This window comes from Gavialis gangeticus, unplaced genomic scaffold (assembly GCF_001723915.1).
Source record: "Gavialis gangeticus isolate Ggan-Ray unplaced genomic scaffold, GavGan_comp1, whole genome shotgun sequence".
In the NCBI taxonomy this organism is placed as follows: Eukaryota; Metazoa; Chordata; order Crocodylia; family Gavialidae; genus Gavialis; species Gavialis gangeticus.
In genome coordinates, this window is record NW_017729034.1 from 4,209,388 (window position 1) to 4,210,252 (window position 865).

The following is an 865-nucleotide window of genomic DNA, read 5'->3' on the forward strand; positions in this document are numbered from 1 at the left end:
TGACAGAGAGCGCCATTGGAAAGGCAAGAAGAAGCTGGAAAAAAAGGAAGGGGACAGCATAAAATAAAAACTGAGCCACTTCAGTAAGCTACACCTTTACAGAGGATTTGTATCTTCCATGTTTGACTCGGGAAGCTGCAGCCCTCTACAGGCTAGGAGCATCTTTACTCTCAGGAAAGGTAATGAGGGTTTTGCCTGAGTAAAAACAAAATATGGGGCTCAGGGTGTATATGGGGCTCAGACATACTCTGCCTATGTATATCTAGTTGATGGTTCATCTGCTAAGAAAATATAGCTGTGTGGAAGGTGACTGCTGTGTAGCAGCATGCAGCAACATGGCTCGATGGTGTAGGACAGCTGGAGAAAAACACACCGTATGAACCAGTAGAGCAGGGTTAGGAAAGGTGAGCAGTTACCCCAACTAAAATTTGGTTAGGTCCCTGGAGCTAGGTTCATTTTTTTGTCCAAAAAAACTCCCTCCCCTGGATTTGTTTTAATGACTGCTTGTCATCAGGGGGTTGCCCTTACAACTTGGCAGAAAGAATTTCCAAAATCAGTACCATATTTCATGGTATATAGGTTGAGGTTTGAAGCCAAGTATTTACCCTTGAATTTCCACCTCGACTTATACACCATACCAATACTTCACCTAGACACTGCACCAGCACCCTGCTGCATGGGGAGATGGTGTGCTGGCATCTAGGGGCTTTCCTGGCACTGAGTGAGGACAGGCCAAGCTCCTGCCTCCCCCCTGCCCCTGCCCAACACTCCAGAGCCAGACTGGGTGCCCAAACTCTGCTCCTGTCAAGTCTGGCCCTGGCACACTTACCCATGGCCCAGTGGCTGCCCTGCAGGTAGATCTTGG